This window comes from Paramisgurnus dabryanus, chromosome 19 (assembly GCF_030506205.2).
Source record: "Paramisgurnus dabryanus chromosome 19, PD_genome_1.1, whole genome shotgun sequence".
Lineage (NCBI taxonomy): Eukaryota > Metazoa > Chordata > Actinopteri > Cypriniformes > Cobitidae > Paramisgurnus > Paramisgurnus dabryanus.
Window position 1 is genome coordinate 28276597 of NC_133355.1, and position 21692 is coordinate 28298288.

Consider the following 21692-nt stretch of genomic DNA (forward strand, 5'->3'; position numbering starts at 1 on the left):
ACAACCTTACTATTAAGTTTTTAACCATAATGATATCTCAGGTATCAATATTTGCCCATGCAAAGTCTTTGTTCAAAGTTTTTAAAGCATTTTTTCCCTAGTTACGCACACATTTTAGAATTGTCATACGTCCATAAGGGAGAAATATTATGGCCATAACATTGTTTCTTCCTCAGACATGTGTAGAAATTAAAAAAAGATTTTAGGAAAATATAAACAGATCAAGTTTAATATATTGGTAATAAGTGCATTCTCTGATGAATTCATTTTTTAAGTTTTAAGTGCAAATGTCACATCCATAATGCTGGAATTGCTCTTTATCATAACACAAGGTTTGATAAAAGGATGACTGATCTGTGTTGTTTTTCTAAATATACAGTAATTATTTTGAAGTGCAAATACTAAATATTCCAAGTTTTTATCTTTTTAAATTGTTTCCTATATTTTCTACGCACACATGTCTAAATCTAAAGAATAAAGGGTTGCTCCAACACTTTCAGGCTCTTCCTCAACCTCCATATTCCTATGCATAAGGAATCATACATTTTCTGCCAAGCCTCAAGCCCAGATTTCCACAGAGCTGCTCTGGAGCGGATGAGCTTAGATGTTTCATTCTTGCTCCCTTTTGCTAGGGGTGTCCCTTTTGCCAGCTGCCCAATGTCAGGCAGGTCTGCAGCGAGTTTGGGAATGCTACGGGTATTTTGTGCCTCCTGAAGCCCTATCTTGGTTGCAGTGGCCACTATCTCCTCACTTTTAAGGACTTTAAAAGCTGAAGCTGTGTCCACAATGCCATCAATACTTTTGGCTACTCCTCCAACACGGACTATCAAGTTCCCAGCTGTGATAGCTGTGGTTATATCCACCACATCAGGCCCTTCTACACCCTCCTCAATTGCCTGCTCCAAGCAACCTTGAATCTTCTCCACATCGTCAACATACATCTGGAAAATGCTTTGTGCATTTTTACCATGGCAAATGTTGACTGCTGTTTCAGTGATACCTGTGACCAAACTATTGACTCCGCTGGTCACCCCCAGACTGACTCCTGTCAAAGTGAGAGCTAAAGACACTCCTGCAGTGACAGGAGCAAGAGCGAGGCCGACAATGGAGAAGACGCCCCCTGCTAACCCCACTGAACTACCAGCTACAGTGGAGATATTGGCCCCAAATTTCATCCTGTCCAGCTGAACTGCACTTTCCTCCAAATCTGACAGGAACTTCTCCATCCTAGAGTAACGCTGACTGAACAAACCAATAAATTTCAAAGCATTTTCCTTAAAAAGAAATGCCAGCTTGGTGTGACTGTCCATCCTGGACAAGGAAGTTTAAGATTAATGGCAGAGTCATTTGTAATTCATCTTAGAGTAAAGGTCTGATGATCTCTCACCTTATTATGCTAAACTGAGTCAAATGATCAATCATTTTTTGCATGGAGGGTATGTTCAAATGAAACTTTACTAAATGATCAACCTTCTTACAACTGTAAAGAGATTAGGTGTAAAGACCCGGTACATGTTAGCGTGACATTTTTAAAAAGGCACTATGTGCTATTGACAGCTAGTGGCTGTACCTGGTACCACAGTCCAAATTCTAAATATCAGAGAGGGTTTTATCTCTGCCCCCCCCACCTAAGACTCGAAGCTCACATGGGTTGCCAGACACCAATGCAACCTCATGTACGCATTTTACAAGGTGGCTAATTCGTATTAATTCATACAACCACAATTGTACCAAACCGTTCATGGACCCCATTTACTTCCATAGTATTCTTTTTTCCTACTATAGAAATCAATGGGGTCAATGAATGGTTTGGTTACAAACATTTCTAAAAATATCTTCATTTGTGTTCATTAGAACAAAAAAAAAATCTACAGGTTAGGAACAACATGAGGGTGAGTAAATGTTGAAAGAATTTTCATTTTTGGGTGAACTATCTCTTTAAACTAAAGTTGAAAATTTGCATGACACAAAGTTAAATCCCACAAGTAATCTAAAGCAAGGAATGCAATGCTTCACATTTTGTGTTTACCTACCATAATTTTATCAAACTTATACATTTTCAATGATTTTATTGCTTTCCTAATGACAAACCAGCTTGTGTGGCTTTTGATAACGTTTATAACGATCATTTTTATATCTTTCGGTGGTTGCGTGCTATGTAACTATGATAAAATGTCATGATATTCCTCATAAGTTGTAAAATATTGTAAATTCTCAGTTTGCAAAGTAATAGTACGGGGACAACAAATATGTAGTAGTAGCCTATAGTTTTTTTCTCTTTGTTTGGACCTGGGTAAATGTGCAGTGGGTGTGATCTTTTAGGGCGGAATTTAAAAATTTATAAAATTTGGTCCGGGCGGAACCAAAAATGGAGAGGAGAGGTTCCGCCCGGACCAAATTTTTAAAACACCCGTACTTCCTGGTTTTCCATGGTGACAACATCAAGCTTAATTCATTACAGGTGCATAAATGAGAGAGCGATCATTGACTGGGCGGTCCCTATGATTGATAGAGACATAAAAGGCAGACTGAAGTGCAGAGTGGAGTCGATTTCGGGCGAGTCAACTTCCGCCTTGGGCAGCACAGCAAAGACCAGCCTCCGAAGAGTCTGCAGGCTCTGCTGATCCGGCGACCGCTAGGAAGAGTGCGGGGCTGGTCCGGGCGACAGGACGGCGTTGTTGTGTGTAGGAAGTTACTTGTCAGTCAGAAGTTTGATCGCGTTGGATGTGTGCTGCGGATACCGGTTGGGTTGTGAGTCGTTCTGGTGCTGAAACACGTTGCTGTGATATGTCTGGGATCTGTGAAGATAGAAGAAACACCGTTCAAAGTCAAGTAAGAGTATCTTGTAATTGAAACGTACCTGTCACCGTTGACGATCTGTCAGGGCGGAACCAAAAGTAGGGAAGATGGGTTCCGCACGGAAGGCGAACTCCGAACACCGGAATTTCCGGGGTTTCCCCGAAAGTAAATCAAGCCGTATTATGCACAGGTGTGGGCAATGAGTAAAGCGATCGCTGATAGGTCGTTGAAGGGGAGAAGCAGAGTATAATAAGGCCTCTGAAAACACAAACGGGGAGTTGGTTGTGTGCTTTATTCGCTGCTGTGCAGACTCGTGTGCATGTTCGAGATCAATCCCTTGGGGAAAGAAACGGAAGCCAGTTTATGGAGTAAGAAATGACTGGGTGAAAGGAAAACGATTGATCTACGCGACGGGGTCGATTGTATATGGAAGAACAGTGTTGATTTGCGGATGTATGGACATGTGAGAAACAGGGGATTATCTTACAAGTATTACGAAGGAAGGATTACCCGAAGTGTGTTTTGAGTTGTTTACAGCAACGGCCCTACAGTGGAGAGAAGCGTAGGTGAGCCGGGAGAGAATATTAGGAGGAAAATAAGAGTATGCCCCTTGTGAACAGACCCCATTGTATGTGAGTATCTTAATTATATTATACAGAGTCTTGGTGAAGCGTGTCTGTTTTCCCAACGCATGTTGTGAGTTGTTGCCCAAGAGTTCGTCCCCACTGGATGAGAGAAGCGTGGGCGAGCCAAGCGGAACATACTTGGAGAGGTTGGGAGATCTGACGACCAACCCCTTAGAACCCTTTTTTTTTGTGCTGGGAAGTGAGCCAACGAGTCACACGAGGGACCTGGGCTGAACCGGCCAAATCCTTATGTCACGTAAAGTGTGTGAGAAATGGTGTGGGTGAGTCTTGAGCTTTTACTTTGTGTGTGTGTACACTAAGCTTGCAGTGCAGTGCTGTGCTTATAGAGACGGAAGCCGCTTTCAGTCCACTGAAGCCGTGTGAAGCTACCAGCACGTTGAGGCCAGTCCAGTATAAAGGAAGGAAATCAAATCGTCGAATCTTCAGTGTGTCAACATTAACCCCCGCCGATCCTGAGAGAGGGCGGTGGTGAATTAAAGTTGTGCATCAGTGTGAGTAAGCACTGGTATTTATTGTTTGGGCCGAAGGCCATTGTTGTATACAGCTGCCTACATTGAACACCTGCGTGCGGGGCCTCTCCAAAGAGTTCGCCCCAGCTCAGTACCCCGGGGACCAGATAGAAGAGGGGAGCTAGGGAAACGTTCGGCCCCGTACGCCCTGCCAGTCATTGCTCTGCAAGTCCACTGCCCCCGGGAACAGCGTGAGGTAACCATTACCAACTTACTTACCTCTGTGTAAATACCTTACCTGTGTGGTGTATCTTACCTTTACTCCTAGCACGACCCGAAGAAGAATGTAAAGCCCCAGTCTGTAACCCACTTGCCTCTGTGTGCATACCTTACCTGAGTGGTGTAACCTACCTCTGCTTCTAGCACGACCCAAAGAGGAACGCAAAGCCCCAGTTTGCAACTTACTTACCTCTGTGTTGTATACCTCGCCTCCAGTCCCGGCTGGCGAAACAACTTACTCCCGGGATCCGTAGTCGACCTCTCCTCTCCCAGCCATCATCGATTCATCTTCGACGGCTGTGAAGTGCCCGGTGGAGTTCGCCATAGTAGCCTAAAGGGCGAGAGAAGAGGCAAAACACATCAGACGACTGGTGGTGGTAGGTAGAAGAAATTTACTGGACGAAGCACTAATTGTATTTCCCTGTTCTGCCTCCAGGAGAAGCGGAGGGCGCCACGGATTTGAGGAACCCCTGGTAAGGGGAGTTACGTGGAAACACTGAGTGAGGTATGGTGAGGAGTAGTTGAGGAGGGACCAAGGGAACCTGGGCGTTCTTACGTACGTTCCATATAACAACTAATGTGTGATAACTCCTGTCTTTCGTCTAGATATTCGCCTGTCTAGGGAAGAGGACGTGCGGTCATTGGCCCTTTGGAGTTCATTCAGCGGGACGTAACGTGTCGGCCTCGACCGTGAGTCCGTCAAAGCCCCTCGCCTCCTGCTGCATTGGACGGTTGCGATGATGTATGGATTTCAATTCTGAACTTACCTTCCCACGAGCTAAAGCTAACTTACCCAGCAACTACCCACAGCCTTAGAAAACTTGTAAAGCAAAGAAGATACTTACCTTCCCACGAGCTAAAGCTAACTTACCCAGCAACGACCCACAGCCTTAGAAAACCTGTAAAGTAAAGAAGATACTTACCTTCCCACGAGCTAAAGCTAACTTACCCAGCAACGACCCACAGCCTTAGAAAACCTGTAAAGTAAAAAAGATACTTACCTTCCCACGAGCTAAAGCTAACTTACCCAGCAAACGACCCACAGCCCTTGAGAACCTGTAAAGCAAGGAAGATACTTACCTTCGCACGAGCTAAAGCTTACTTACCTAGCAACGACCCACAGCCCTAGAGAACCTGTAGAGTAAAGAAGATACTCACCTTCTCACGAGCTGAAGCTAACTTACCCAGCGACGACCCCTCGCCCTAGGAAACCTGCGAAGAAAGGAAGATACTTACCTTATCGCTGGTACAGGCACCCAGAAAGGAGGCATAGTGTGAGCGATCCAAGGAAGAACTTACTTGTTGTTTATTCTGCCCTCAGGAGGAACGAGGCGCGCCACGAAAAGTCCTTATACACAGGAGGTGGGCCGTGGACGAAGGATCTCTGCCCGGCCCTTGCCCTGTTGTCCCCTGGTCCTGCAGAGAAGGCTTCTCCCCTCCAACGTCTCCGGCCCCGTAGTATTCCCTCTGAGGGCGAGAAACGAGACTTTTTTTTTAGATTCCCTTTCCCCATTCCCTACCATTTTTTAAATAATTTAAATAAAGTTTACTGTTTTAATCTACTTAACTCTCGTTGTTTGGTCATTGGGGTGCTTTTGGGACCTCCTCTAGGTGGAACTTAGGAAGGAGCGAGACGCACACAGTCTGTGGTCCGCCCCGACCTGTGACAATCACACAGACCAAAAACAAAAGCAGGCATTCTTATACAGAACCCACATATTAAAGTTGACTGGTTATAGCATTGTAGCTTGGTGAACAAAGCATGTTTCCTAAATATCTAAGATTAATCGCATACAAAATATAAGTTTGATTTAGCAAAATATACGTGTGTGCACTCTGTAATTATTTTGTATGTAGGCTTATTCGCAAACACCGGAAGTCTCTAACCGCGGCCATCTTGTTGATATGACATCTGTCCTGCCCCTAGCCGCACGTAGATTTGAGTCGAGGGGAGCAGTAGCAGTAGCCTTAATGGCTTCATCTCGTCTGTATTAAGAGAAGATGAGCTTGATTATTGTGGAACCATATCAAATAGACCCAATAGCCTTAAGTAAAGATTCGTCCTTATTTCCAGCCGTAACTTATCCGGATATTTATAACTATATCATTCATACAGTATCCGCATTAATCATACAAGCACTGAAGGGCCGTTCACATTATAATGATAACTATAACAATAACTATATCATCGTCCACATCACCAAACAATACGTTTATGCTAATTCGCTCACGGCACTCGCGCAAATCACTTGCCTTTAATATTGCTTGTAATAAAAACTTTTGCAGATGTCCTCAACACGCTGCGTTTCGCTTAACTCTAAACAGTGAATCTAATAGTTTGTGTAATCTCTTACCTTTTGGCATAACAGTTAGTTAATGTAATAGATTAAAAAGCATTACGTAGTCAATTTTCAAAGCAACTGCAGGTAATCTAATGTTATAGACCTCAGCAATGAGCTTCACTGTCATTTTAAGTGCTCGTGCACTTGAAGTTCAAATAGATTTAAATGCTATCAAAGGTTTATCCTTCATCAGGTGGGAAAAATCGCTCAGAAAGTGATCCCAATGATGTTGTTCGTTGTATCTGTATCGTTATAGTTTTGGTGTGAGCTCCGCTATTCTGTTTAATATAAAACGATTTTCAAAACTATATTTTTTATAGTTATCGTTATAATGTGGACGGCCCTTAATTCCCTAACTATCAATGCCAGACCTATTATTATGTTCATATAGTTATTAAAGGAGCGGTGAATCAAATACTCAATTTTAACTTGATAATTTGTTATATAAGAGGTCATCATACTTAAATGAACATCCTGCAAGTTTCAGAACTGAAAACGTCCGTGCTTCTGAAATATAACCGTTTTTGGCACCAAGCCAGTAAAACAAGCCAGTGTGGAATTCGGAAATCTATGACGTCAAAGTAGAATTGAAGCACCGCCCCATAGCCAAATACAAGGACCACTTTTGAAGTCCCGCCCACAGCTTCGCGTGACACACGTGTGTCTCAACAAGTAAATATGTCTTTAAAGATTGACAAATGTAACCAAAATGACTTTTAAATACATTTTTTCTGAGAGACTTTTATTTTGACGCGGTGATCTGTTATGATAGACTGGAAACGCATTTTCGGTTGTGGAAGAACCGCGTGGGAACAACACAGAAGCTAAATACTTTAATTCGGAGGCTTGGAACATAACATTAAATGCCTGGAAAAAGTTTGCTTTTTAAGAAGTTACAGCTCGTGTGGGGAGTGTTTGTTAACTTTGTGTACACGGATTTATTTGGAAAGAAGTCGATGCTGGATTTGCAGAGAGACTGTGATTAAAAGCACCACTTATATTGGATCTGACAACAATGAAACAGCATTATACACAGTAAGACATTTTACTTTATTTAAGTTACTGCGTTTCACTATTGCTTTGTTAGAAGAGATCGCTTGATATGTCTGTTGTAACATCCGTGTCTAAACACGTATGTTTGACTGTTTTAATGTACTAAAAACATTAAACGATTAATAAAGATACACCACTTAACAACACGACTGTAATTTAACGGTAGAAATATACAGTGTTATTTATAAAGAAGGATTTATCAGCCGCAGTTTAGATTCTGATGCCCGTTTACTGTGTTGTATACGGTAATTTAGGCGAGTTACGTTTGAAAGGTCAAACACTCAACAAAGCTTATTTTTTATCATATAACTGTGGTATTTAATATTACGTGAAAGTAAAAGCAACCTCACAAGCACAATCGAATTATACAAAGTTATTGATAAGGATTTATTAGCCGCAGTTTAGATTCTGATGCGCGCTTACTGTGTTGTATACGGTAATTTAGTCACGTCGAGTTTTGTTTCTACTTTAATATACGTATTGTCATTTATGTGTATCATATTTAGCACCCAGAATCTTTTGTGGCTCAAACATATTTGTGTTCGGCTGCTATTTTTATCACATTAATGTTTTTAAAACATTTCCCCACATGTAATGACGGGGAAGGAAGCCGTCCAATCATAGCAGTGGGTGTTTACGTCCAGGTCTTCAATGCGGCCCGCCCCTTCAAACGAACCATTTCTCCAGACAGCCACTAATCTATGTTACATAATAGCCTATTACTTATTGTTTTTGATGTTTTTGAATGTAAAAACCACGCGGACATCAGAAGTAGACATCAGGCAACAGTATAAAACAATAAAATCGACAAATTCACCGCCCCTTTAATACTAATTTAATAACTGTCTCAATTTATGGCAGCTTATTTGAAAGAGCAGTTTCAGCCACTGCTAACAGCTAACCATATGTGATCAAATTATGGGGACAGACTTTGCTGTGAGCATATATCCCTAACGTTACCTGTGGTAAAATGATGGGGACAGACTTTGCGTTACCTGTGGTAAAATGATGGGGACAGACTTTGTTGTTGGGAGTCTCTCCTTCGCTGGTTCAACTCCTCTGTCTCCTTCCTTTCATGTTTTCTGAAAGTCGGTATCGCATAAAAACTAATTCCGGGGTTCTTTTTGCTGTTGTTAGAACATCCGTGTATTACACCACACACCATCGCGCGGTTTAAAAAATTTGACACCGATAATACCATGCATAATACCCACGCTGCCTCGCTTGTCAATTGACAGACTGACAGTTCTATGTCAACAATATGGCCGCCGCGAACATTGATGACGTAGATCGAATAACCCCTATAAATACACACATACATGTACACATTTAAGAAAAATGTTATGTATGTATATATTTTTTAATCTATACAGTATTGTTCAAAATAATAGCAGTACAATGTGACTAACCAAAATAATCAAGGTTTTTAGTATATTTTTTTATTGCTACGTGGCAAACAAGTTACCAGTAGGTTCAGTAGATTCTCAGAAAACAAATGAGACCCAGCATTCATGATATGCACGCTCTTAAGGCTGTGCAATTGGGCAATTAGTTGAAAGGGGTGTGTTCAAAAAAATAGCAATGTGGCATTCAATCACTGAGGTCATCAATTTTGTGAAGAAACAGGTGTGAATCAGGTGGCCCCTATTAAAGGATGAAGCCAACACTTGTTGAACATGCATTTGAAAGCTGAGGAAAATGGGTCGTTCAAGACATTGTTCAGAAGAACAGCGTACTTTGATTAAAAAGTTGATTGGAGAGGGGAAAACCTATAAAGAGGTGCAAAAAATGATAGGCTGTTCAGCTAAAATGATCTCCAATGCCTTAAAATGGAGAGCAAAACCAGAGAGACGTGGAAGAAAACGGAAGACAACCTCAAAATGGATATAAGAATAACCAGAATGGCAAAGGCTCAGCCAATGATCACCTCCAGGATGATCAAAGACTGTCTGGAGTTACCTGTAAGTACTGTGACAGTTAGAAGACGTCTGTGTGAAGCTAATCTATTTTCAAGATCCCCCGCAAAGTCCCTTTGTTAAAAAAAAGGCATGTGCAGAAGAGGTTACAATTTGCCAAAGAACACATCAACTGGCCTAAAGAGAAATGGAGGAACATTTTGTGGACTGATGAGAGTAAAATTGTTCTTTTTGGGTCCAAGGGCCACAGGCAGTTTGTGAGACGACCCCCAAACTCTGAATTCAAGCCACAGTACACAGTGAAGACAGTGAAGCATGGAGGTGCAAGCATCATGATATGGGCATGTTTCTCCTACTATGGTGTTTGGCCTATTTATCGCATACCAGGGATCATGGATCAGTTTGCATATGTTAAAATACTTGAAGAGGTCATGTTGCCCTATGCTGAAGAGGACATGCCCTTGAAATGGTTGTTTCAACAAGACAATGACCCAAAACACACTAGTAAACGGGCAAAGTCTTGGTTCCAAACCAACAAAATTAATGTTATGGAGTGGCCAGCCCAATCTCCAGACCTTAATCCAATTGAGAACTTGTGGGGTGATATCAAAAAAGTGTTTCTGAAGCAAAACCAAGAAATGTGAATGAATTGTGGAATGTTGTTAAAGAATCATGGAGTGGAATAACAGCTGAGAGGTGCCACAAGTTGGTTGACTCCATGCCACACAGATGTCAAGCAGTTTTAAAAAACTGTGGTCATACAACTAAATATTACTTTAGTGATTCACAGGATTGCTAAATCCCAGAAAAAAAAAATGTTTGTACAAAATAGTTTTGAGTTTGTACAGTCAAAGGTAGACACTGCTATTTTTTTGAACACACCCCTTTCAACTAATACCCCAATTGCACAGCCTTAAGAGCGTGCATATCATGAATGCTGGGTCTTGTTTGTTTTCTGAAAATCTACTGAACCTACTGGTAACTTGTTTTCCACGTAGCTATAAAAAATATACTAAAAACCTTGATTATTCTGGTTAGTCACATTGTACTGCTATTATTTTGAACAAGACTGTATATAAAACAAAATATATCAAAATCTAAATAAATATATTTATACATGTAAAAATTTCTTAAATACATACATGCATGTGTATTTATATAAACAAAATAATTACACATAGTGCACACACATATTATGCAAAAACAAACTTTTATTTAAAAAAACAATATTTTGTATGGGATTAATTGCGATTAATCTTTTGACAGCCCTACTACAAACATATTATGGTAGTTTTGCTTTAGTACGGTCAAAAGCATACAGGGAAAACATTAACATGCAATCATTATTTAAAATACTTACCCATGAATGTCTCCAGACCATAATACACTCTTAGACAATGGGAAGAAAAAAAGTTTAATTGTTTCGTTTGAAGTGAATAAGTAGAGATGAGGCCTTCCTTGCAGCTGTGATGACCGATCGCACACATGCAGGACTCTCGCCCATTGGCAGGAAACTTTGTTCAGTGAAAACAAATAGCGAGGTAACAACTAGTTTCTCTACTGCATCCAGGAAGTGCTCAAGTTTCTCCAGCCCCTCAAAAGTGTCCTTCAGGACACCACCCAGTGTCTTCTCCAGTGTTTGACGTCTGGAGTCAGCTGTCAGCTGAGTCAAACCATTCCACAGGTACTCGCCAAAACCCTTGACTTTATTCTCTGAGCGCTGAACATGGTCAAACTTAAGAGTGATTTTGTCTGCTTGATCCTTAATATCTCTTATCGTGTCCAGCTCCGTCTCTCTGAAGGATCCATTTGTCCACTCTGTCACAGAAGTCTCTGACTGTCTGAATGTAGCCGAGGGTGTCCACAACATACTCAGACAGTAATGTGAGGACTCTGCCATAATCTGGTTTGGTAATTATATCTAGTTGTGTATGGCAGGGTCCTGACAGTACAATGTTTTTTGTGGGAGAACGTGGTTTTGGTATTGTCATATCAGACCACGTTTTTCCCGTGTCTTGTGACTTTTCCCTGCTCCCTTGTATTCTCTTGTCATTGTGTGTTATTTTTCCCCGCTCCCTTGCATTTTCCAGTCTTTGTTTTTATGTCTTGTTTAGTCTAGTGTTCTGTTTTCATGCATATATATATATTTATATATGTTTATATATATAAATATATTTATGGTTCCCTTTCGAGGAACTCGAGCTGCGTCGCCATAGCAACGCTTTGGGGAACGCCTCGGCGTGACTGATCTGAAGCACGTGTAGAACATAATCAATAATTAGATGATTGGAAATAGGCTGGATGCCGCGCGGACCACGGGTATAAAAAGGCATCCCACACAAACACACTCGCTTTTAGTGCCTCAGCAAGTGACTGCGTGTACGTTTGCATAAATCTGAAGTATGTTTCATGAAGTTCGAGTATGTGTATCTCCCTGTCGGCGCGATATCACAGACAAGGATTCACATGTGTCTAGAGCGCGGCACGCACAGTTGGCTTTTGAGAAACCTGGCTGTGTGCACTGTGAGCATTCCCGTGCACGTGTTGCGCTCCAGCTTCGCGCTAGAGAAGGATATCTCAAGGCTCGCGTCCTCACGGATCCGGTCCCGCTTCTGTCGAGGCAAAGCGGTGACTGCACTCGTGCGTGCAGGCGGCGGTATCCCCGCCTACACCCGTGACATCTGTCTCTCGCTCTCTAGGAAGCTTGGGTTCGCGGCTGCGATCCCGCTTCTCAGCGGCGGTTGCACTCGTGGGAGTCGCCATATGATTTCGCGCAGGCGGCGGTATCTCCGCCTGCACGTGAAGTCCCTCTCTCTCACTCGCCGGATCGGGAAGGCGCCCTGCGTGAGAGCCATATATTTTCAGCTGTCTATCTCCGGAGAGATGGATCATCTTCATAATCCGCCTACTGTTTAAGGCTAAACGTGCAGTCTCCACGTGAAGCCTCCTCTCTTCTTACAGTATGGAGGTATTATATGTATGTACATACACATAATAATGAAAATAATAATATTTTTACGTTTTCTACACCTGTAGGTGTAGGCTATGTATGTATATCTGCTTGTCACAGCCTGTGTGAGCTGTGTCAAGCAGTGATTTTGTGTTTATGCTGAGTGTTGCTTGTACAGCTGTACACAGCATATTCTCCTGATCGTCCGCTGGTCAAGATATGATCTTTTGTGTTACGACTCGAGTCCTTCATCCACTGAGGCGGGTAACGTCTTCGTTCGTGGCACTCACTATTTCTTATTGAAGCGAAGCAGCTCACACCCCATTTATGGTGCCTGCTTCCCTTCAGTGCCCTCGCAGGGCACACTCACTGCTGTGCGTAGTACCACAGGCAGCTGCAATTAACCTTCACCTGCACTGGTGGAACTGCATACAGCCGGCTCCAGTGGGGAGCAGGTATACATTCTTGTGCAGGAGGCTGTAGAACCTCCACATGAGAGAAATGATGACCTACAGCCATTGCTTTATTGTTTCAAAAGGAGGGATTTGTAATTGTTCAATGATGCAGCTCAGTCCTATCCTGTGACTGAGACAGACTGTGATTTTAATCAGATCCGAGGACTGATTCCTTACATAGAGCTTATGTCTTCATTCAACCGTCTCGCATGATCTATGTCACGCACCGTTTTTTGCGTGCTGTGGTAACAGGAAGAAAGCATGGCTTCTGTCCCAAGGTCCTGTGTTGGGTGCGCGTTGTCGATGTGTGACGCTGACAACAGTAGCGTCCCTCACAGGTTGGTGCGATTATGGAAAGCCAAAAGGATCAAAATCGCTGAAACTCATCATCGGCTATGGCACTGAAATTGCCTTGGAAATGATGGTGGTATGGGTTAGACTCCCATTTCCTTCTAGACCTGAGGAGCCATCATGTGTTTGTCTAGACAGACATCAAATCGGTGGTTTCTTAAATGAATCTCTAAGGAGGTCTGCAATCAAAGTCACGCATCGTTGTCTGCGTGCTCTGGTGGTGTGAAGAAAACCTTGGTTTCTATCCTAAGGACTGTTTTGGGTGTGCGCTGCTGGCGTGTGTTGCTGACAACAGGCACATCCCTTACAGGTTGGAGTACAGTTATGAAAAGCCGATAGTGCCAAAATCACAACATTGTTGATTTTGGGATAATGGCATTTGTGGTCTCTGGACAAACTGTACTCGTTGACGACAGTTTAGACCCAGGCCACTTGCATATGGCAGATGCCCTGTAAGGCAAAGCCCATTCCCGGGGAGTTAAGATTCCAGCCAGATGTAGTGAACCACATCTGGAGAGTATTTGGACGCGCAGAGGTGGATCTGTTTGCGTCTCAGGACACCACACACTGCCTAATGTGGTTTTCTCTTCTTTCCCCCAATCACTCTGCCACAGAAGTTCTGGAGAAAGTTTGCCAGAGATCTGATAGCTGTCAGCTTGGCCTTTGAGGGGGCCAGGCTCGCAGGTTCAGGTCTCCCAACTGAGGTTGTGGAGACCATACTTTACTCCTGACAGTCCCAGTCAACTGCCCTGTTGTTGTGGTGCTGAAGTTTCTGCAGGAACAAATCTCTGCTGGCTTAACTCCTTCCACTCTTAAGGTTTAGGTGGCAGCAGTCTCTGCCTACCATACTCCTTTGGAAGGATGTCAGGCTCCCAACTGAGGTTGTGGAGACCAGATGATTACTCCAGAGCTCCCTCACGGAGCTTAGGCCCTAAGTGGAGAAACTTCACCTCATGGTGTTCAGCTCACGTGACAGACCCTATCACCTGCCCTGTTTATGTGGTGCTGAGGTTTCTGCAGGAGCAATTCTCCGCTGGCTTAATTCCTTCCACTCTTAAGGCTTAGGTGGCAGCGATTTCTGCCTTCCGTATTCCTTCTGGAAGGACCTCATATTTCGTCTGGACAACCCTCGAGAGAGCTTTATGCCCTTAAGTGGAGAATCTTTCACCTATTGGTGTTTAACTCCCCTTACAAACCCAGTCAACTGCCGTGTTTATGTGGTACTGAGGTTTCTGCAGCAGCAATTCTCTGCTGGCTTAACTCCTTCCACCCCTTAAGGTCTAGGTGGCAGCAGTCTCTGCCTACCATGCTCCTTTGAAGTGACCTCATGCTCCCGAATGAGGTTGTGGGAACCAGATGATTTCTTCAGAGCTCCCTCAACAAGGAAGCTTATGCCCTAAAGTAGAGAAACTTCACATTTCAGTGTTCAGCTCACCTGACAGACCCAGTCAACTGCCCCTTGACGTGGTACTGAGGTTTCTGCAGGAGCAATTCTCTGCTGGGTTAACTCCTTCCACCCTAAGGTTTAGGTGGCAGCAGTCTCTGCCTACCATACTCCTTTGGAAGGATGTCAGGCTCCCAACTGAGGTTGTGGAGACCATATCATTACTCCACCTTTAAGGTATAGGTGGCAGCAGTTTCTGCCTACCATACACTTCTGGACTCTCTGAGGGCAGTCTACATACCAGGCCACCTGAATGTGGCAGATGCCCCTTCGAGACAACAGACATCTCCGGTGGGAGTGGAAACTTCATCTAGATGTGGTGAACCACATCTGGAAAAGGTTAGGACGCGCAGAGGTAGATCTGTTTGCATCCCAGGACACCACACTTTGCCCACTGTGGTTTTCCGTGGTACAGGCATGGCCGAGGCTACGTCTGTATGCTTTCCCCCCGTGGTTGTGTTTATCCCTCCACGGGGCGACTTTATTCCCTTAAGTGGGAAATGTTCACCTCTTGGTGTTCAGCTCATCTGACAGACCCAGTTATAACTGCCTGTCAATGTAGTGCTGAGGTTTCTGCAGGAGCGTTTCTCTGAGTTTACTCCTTTCACCATTAAGGTTTAAACGGCAGCAGTTTCTGCCTACTATACTTCGGTGGAAGGCTCATCAGTGGGTAGACACCCGTTACTGGCTCGCTTTCTTTGTGGCACTCGCAGGTTGCGATGTGTTAGCCGCACAAGGGTGCCAACTTGGGACCTAGCAGTCATGTTGGAAGGGCTCTCGTCGGCTCCGCTCGAGCCATTTGAGACTTTGCCAGATAGGTTTCTGGCCTTTAAGGCTGTGTTCCTTCGGCTATCACCTCTTTAAAGCGAGTGGGGGACCTTCAGGCCCTGTCAGTATCCCGACATGTCTGGAGTTTGCACCTGGGATGGCTAAGGCTTTTTTACACCCGAAGCCAGGTTATATACCCAAGGTGCTGAACAATGTGCCGAGGCCCATTGTTCTACAGGCCCTTTGTCCTCCCCCCTTCAGGAGCGCGGACCATGAAAAGTTGAATTTGGTGTGTCCTGTGCGAGCACTGGATACGTATGTTCACAGGACTGCTCAGTGGAGGAAGTCCGAGCAGTTATTTGTGTGCTTTGGTTCACCCAGAAAAGGTTTACCGGCGACCAAGCAGACTCTGAGCAGATGGATAGTGGAGACTATCTCACTGGCGTATGAACATCAGGGCTTACCCTCACCCGTAGCTGTGAGGGCCCACTCTACCCGGGGTATGGCTGCCTCCAAGGCCTTAGGGTCAGGCGCTTCACTCCAGGACGTATGTGATGCGGCCGGTTGGTCTTCGCCGCTCACCTTTGTCAGATTTTATAATTTAGACCTGGACCCCTCCTTGGGGTCCCAGGTTCTCTTGCCCTGACTGTGTTCAGTTATACACGCTACAGGCATTTGGTAGTATGGAAGCGTGGGCATCTCGTTCCCCAAAGCGTTGCTATGGCGACGCAGCTCGAGTTCCTCGAAAGGGAACGTCTCGGGTTACGTAGGTAACCCTGGTTCCCTGAGAAGGGAACGAGACGCTGCGTCTCCATGCCATACTCCCTGCATCCCTGTAGGCACTTGCTTCGGCACTGGTAGCGAGTGTGTTTGTGTGGGATGCCTTTTTATACCCGTGGTCCGCGCGGCATCCAGCCTATTTCCAATCATCTAATTATTGATTATGTTCTACACGTGCTTCAGATCAGTCACGCCGAGGCGTTCCCCAAAGCGTTGCTATGGCGACGCAGCGTCTCGTTCCCTTCTCAGGGAACCAGGGTTACCTACGTAACCCGAGACGTTTTGTCTTGTTGGTACTGTGGTTGTCTTGTGTTTGTATGTGTTTTACAGGTTCACGTGTGCTTCCCTCACAGGTGTTCCTGTTCACTGTGAATGCCTCCTCTCGTCTTCCTCACCTGTTGCTTGTTATCCTCTCGTCTGATCTGTGTATTTAATCCCTGTGTGTCTAGTGTGTCTTTGCAAGTCCGTTTTTCGATATACTCGCCTGTCTCTTTGTCTATAGACTTGTCTGTCACTTTGTGTGTACTCGCCAAATTACTAGCTCTGCTAGTTACCAGTTCTGTCTCTGTTTCCAGTTTTTTGATTTAAGCTCCCCTATCCCAGTTTGTGCTCTCTGCTACCCAGGAGTTTTTGCTGTGGATTTTGTTCCTGTCTCTGTTTTCCAGTTTATTGATTTAATCTTCCCTACCCTCAGTCTGTGCTCTCTGCTATCCGGGAGTTTTTGCTGTGGATTTTGATTACTCGACGGCTCTCTGAAACGGCTCTCCCTCTGCCTGCTTTACTGCCTGTCTGTTTTATTGACTGCCTTTGTGCTTACAGCAGCGCACACTCGCCACGGCATAACCGCTGTCCAGCAGGAGGGTCCTTCAGCCCTGAAGCTGCACGGCTTCTCCCTTCAGCACCACTAACTCTCTCTCTGTCCGCCGCAGGATCTCCTCTTCCTTCCGCCTCGAGTGCCTGTAGTCGGACTGTCATCTGGCCTTTTGTGGTTGGCCCCCACATATACTCTCTCCCACCGTTCGCTGTCTGGCCGGAGCCCGAACGTGTGTGGCTCTCCTCCCCGGTGCTTGTGTGTGCTCCCCGCCTCAGCCGTCTGCCCTGGTGTGGCTTTATGCCCAGACGCGCTATTGTCTGTTTACCCACATTATTATTTAAATAAAACCTTCTGTTTACTGCATTGGGATCTTCTCTGTTTTCTTGAGCCTGACAAGTAACTCCTGTAGTTTATCCCTAAATTAAAAAATTGCAGGCCAGGGAAAAATAATTAGTAGGGGAAAGCGGGGCATAACCTAACGTTTTTTTGACTTTGGCTCTATCACTCAAAAAATATTTATGTTATATTAATATGAGGGTAAAATAACGTCAAAAAGATTTGCATGCGCAGAATCATATTTGTGAGAGTGTACGTGACATTCCAAGCATTGCAAGCGTAAGAAAACAAGTTTTGCAACATTCTACTGTTTTTTTAAGTGTAAGTCATGTGTTGTAAAACTGAAACTTCATATTTACGCAAATAAGTATGAACTGTATGCATCTGACCTCAGTTTTTCCGCGCTTACACCTTTGGCACGGTTTTTGCGCTGAAATACTGCCAAAAGCATTGCAAGTCTGCAAACAGTGGTGTGCAATCAAAAGCACACGTTCATGAACGGCAAATATGAATTAATCGCGCAGAATCTGTCTCTGTGTGTAAAATAAACCAGTTGTAAATGACTTCCGTTGCATACGGAGGAAAACTATTTCCTGAAATAACCGACATCTACTGGTCCCTCTGCGCTTGCAGTTTTGTCACGATTCTCTCACTGATTTGCAGAGGTGTTAAGTACTTGAGTATTTTTACTTAATTACTGTACCTAAGTATTATTTTTGGGTATTTTTACTTTACTTGAGTACAATTTTTAAGAAAAAAAGTACTTTTTACTCCTTACAATTTTATTTACAGTAAAAAAGTACTTATTTTTAGAGATCACTTTATTCTATTTTGAGCCAACCCCCGACTCTCTAACCCTTTCTGCGGCTGATGGTCTCCTGAATTTCAAACGTCCGTAGCTCGGTCGCCTTAAGTCCGAGGCATTCGCCCTTGGCATCCCTTATCCTACATGAGAGGGCCTTTCCAGCTAGCCAACCGTGACTCTGTAACCCTTTCCGGCTGAGAAACAGCGGTCATTCCAACGGCCATAGCTTGGATGCCTTTGGGATGCTTATACTCAAGGGGACTTAAGGTAAAATCGAGGAAAGGACCGCCGTGTCTCGGCCGGGGAAACAGCTAGAGACTCGTGGGTTGGCCCGTTGGAAAGGCCCTCTCGGGTAGAGTAAGCGAAGGGCAAATGCCCCGGACTTAAGGCGCCCAAGCTAAGGCCAAGGGAAAATCTGGGATGGGTTGGCCATCTGTTGGCCCGGGAAAGGTTGGATGGATATCTGATCTGAGTTTCAGACACCAGGAAGTCTCTGCTCACGTTCCCTTCTATTTGCAGCCTCTCTTTGAAGACCTTGTTCACACTGTCAAGCCAAATCTGATTTTGGTGCATGTCTGATTGGACAGACTTACTGTCCACATTGTGTATCACAACTGTTAAGATCCAATCTGTGCGTCCTGTAGTGTTTCACCATTTTCCGGATTATCTGCACTGTTTCTATGGCAATGACATCATACTGGCACAACAATCGTGTTTAAATTTTACGTGATGCGACAACATGACGTAAACTAAAAGTTACAAAAATGCGATCAGAGCAGTCAGACTTGAAATGTGATTTGAAAAGTATTTCAAACCACCTCTGGATATAGCCTGAAACGAAAAAAAAAAAAAAACAGATTTCATGTGCTTTTTGGCCGTTCACACGTTCTAAATGTGATTGGATTCCAATCGGATATGCACCAAAATCAGATTTGGACTGACTGTGTGAACACGGTCTAATACAACTCTTTCTGCATCGGCTGCCTGTGAGAGGCTTGATACTCAATTTTGAAAATCAGCTTCTGCTTAAGTTAAATTCGAGGTTTTACAACTTTGAGTAGCATGTTGCACACTGAAATTAGGTAGTTTTATAGATTGATAATTAAATACAATTAAATACAAACAGTTGTAAGGCAGCATAAAACCTTGTATGTGGTTAATTCACTTTATGTTTTTAGATTAAGATTAAAAGCTTAAACAAGAATCTATAGTTTTCATTCTTCCTGATACTTTTACTTTTTTAATACTCAAGTAAAATTTTAATGTTGTACTTTTTTACTTTTACTCAAGTATGATTCTTGCCAGATACTTTTACTTTTAATTGAGTAAAATTTACACTAAGTACTTGTACTTTCACTTGAGTAACATTTTTGAGTACTTTTTACACCTCTGTCCAGCTGACCCACCAGCTTGACCAGCTTTACCAGGCTCGGGGGACCAGCCTAGACTAGCTACTGCCATCTTAAACCAGCTAAAACCAGCTACCAGCGTATGCTGGTCTTTTCTGGATTTTTCAGTAGGGAACCCATTCCCTTACGAAAATTAACCATGGCTACAGTTAAAACCTTGGGCACTAGTAAAACCATGGTAACCACATAATAACGAGGATTTAGTTTTTCAAAAGCCATGGTTAGTGTAGTACTAATAGTAATCAACACACGCAAACAAACAAACACACACATGCACGCACACGCACACACACAAACACGCACACAAACACGCACACGCACGCGCACGCACGCACGCACGCACGCACGCACGCACACACACACAAACATTTGTCATATCAGACCACGTTTTTCCCGTGTCTTGTGACTTTTCCCTGCTCCCTTGTATTCTCTTGTCATTGTGTGTTATTTTTCCCCGCTCCCTTGCATTTTCCAGTCTTTGTTTTTATGTCTTGTTTAGTCTAGTGTTCTGTTTTCATGCATATATATATTTATATATGTTTATATATATAAATATATTTATGGTTTTGTCTTGTTGGTACTGTGGTTGTCTTGTGTTTGTACGTGTTTTTCAGGTTCACGTGTGCTTCCCTCACAGGTGTTCCTGTTCAGTGTGATTGCCTCCTCTCGTCTTCCTCACCTGTTGCTTGTTATCCTCTCGTCTGATCTGTGTATTTAATCCCTGTGTGTCTAGTGTGTCTTTGCAAGTCCGTTTGTCGATATACTCGCCTGTCTCTTTGTCTATAGACTTGTCTGTCACTTTGTGTGTACTCGCCAAATTACTAGCTCTGCTAGTTACCAGTTCTAGAGTTGTGACGTTCGCGAACGAACCGATTCTTTTGAACGGCTCATTAACATGAACGATGGGAGCCGAGTCGCGGCTGGAGGGGAGCCGTTCTTTCTGTCGTTCTTTTTTCCTATGCGTGTTTCACACAGATGCACACAAATTAGCTCCTCCGCGAGACAGAACAGTTATAGGGGGAGGGGTGCACATGATGATAGTTGTGCACGCATCGTTCACGTGAGAACTCCAGTGGAAAAAAAACGGTGTGCCCCAGATGTCCTATTTGCAAAGTTTACCGTAATAATAGTATTAATAGTGGACTGTATGTAGACATTTATTTCCATTTTATTTATTCTAATTTGTGGAAGAGTTTGTAGTAAAAGCGGTTTTGCACAGAAATTCATTGCAGCCGGATTTTTTATTTAATGTTTATTTGTGAGTAGGTATTGTATGAATAACATAAGTCAAAGTAGCTTTACACATACACACATTTTGTACTAAAGGTAAATCCAAAACAGTGATGTCACTGTCTAAGCAGAGGGATTTTGTGCAACCCTATGGAATATAGTCCACACATGACAAATGAGGTTAAAATCAATATTTCAGAATAATTTAAACTCAGATATTGGTGTGTGATATCTGAACTTAATTATTAGACTACAAATCTCACCTCATCATTCATCCTAGTGATTATTTCCAGGATAAACTAACATGCCCCTAAGCTGGCTTCTTAAAACTGACTAAATATTTTAAAGAGCCAAAAGAGCCGTTCTTTTGAACGGCTCTTTGAAAGGAACGGATCGCCAAGATCCGGATCCCCTCAAAGAGCCATAAATCCCATCACTAACCAGTTCTGTCCTGTCTCTGTTTCCAGTTTATTGATTTAATCTTCCCTACCCTCAGTAGGGTTGCCACCCATGTCTGATAAAAAACCTGGACATATCGATGATGACCCGGCCAATTGGTTTGCTCACAAGCCACCCCCCCCATAGCATAATATTTCTATAGGCCTATGCCATTATTGGCAACACTTTACAATTCTCTTTTTTTTCAATTCTTATTTGTTAACTAACCGTGAGCAGTACATTTGTTACTGTATTTGTTAATCTTTGATAACGTTAGTAAATAAAAATACAGCTGTTCATGGTTTATTCATGTTAGTTCACAGTGCATTAACTAATGTTAACAAGATTTAAATAAATGTATTATTAACATTAACAAAGATAAAAAAATTCTTTATGCTATAAGTGCAGTTTATTATTAGTTCATGTG

The 21692-nt window shown here is 43.4% G+C and overlaps 1 pseudogene; it reads right to left on the bottom strand.

Annotated features, from left to right (window-relative positions):
• Window positions 1-467: 467 nt before the first annotated feature.
• LOC135785989 (uncharacterized) lies at window positions 468-20710 on the bottom strand (annotated as a pseudogene).
• Window positions 20711-21692: the final 982 nt, after the last annotated feature.